Source organism: Seriola lalandi, unplaced genomic scaffold (assembly GCF_002814215.2).
Source record: "Seriola lalandi dorsalis isolate HSWRI2012SDOR001 ecotype SW California unplaced genomic scaffold, Sedor1 jcf7180002051926, whole genome shotgun sequence".
Classification (NCBI taxonomy): domain Eukaryota; kingdom Metazoa; phylum Chordata; class Actinopteri; order Carangiformes; family Carangidae; genus Seriola; species Seriola lalandi.
In genome coordinates, this window is record NW_019522479.1 from 6,281 (window position 1) to 6,852 (window position 572).

Genomic DNA, 572 nt, shown 5'->3' on the forward strand with positions numbered 1-572 from the left:
CCGCTGCACTGAGGCTGGTTAAATCCCATTAATGGACTCAGACTTTATTCTTACACCGTGAAACGACCTACAGCTCATTATTATTACAGTCACATAATGTGGTCCAGAGGGATTTCAGCCTGTGGCGCTGGAGTTTCGGTTCAGCCAGGTGAACACAGGCGTGTCACTGCAGGTGGTTTTGAGGTGTTGTGTGAAACAGCAGCAGGTATTCATGTCCAGACTGACAACATGTCCTCACCTGTTTGCACCTGAGAGGCAGGTGCAGCTGAGTTTCTGCTGAGCAAAGATTAAAGAAGAGAAAGCAGACAGAGTTTATTTTTATTTACTTCACAACGAGCTGTTTTTCAACATGTTTTTACAGTAATGTCAGTATCAGTTAGAGCTGAAGCAAATAATCAATCAAGTGATTTATTGATCTGCAACTGATGAATTATTATTAGTTTTTTGAAATTGTTCAAAAATAAAATTTAATTTAGTAAATTGACAGAAAATGTCAGTTGTTTAAATTATTTATTAAGCAAAAACGGCAAAAAGTCACTGATTGCAGCTTCTTTACAATATAATTATTTACC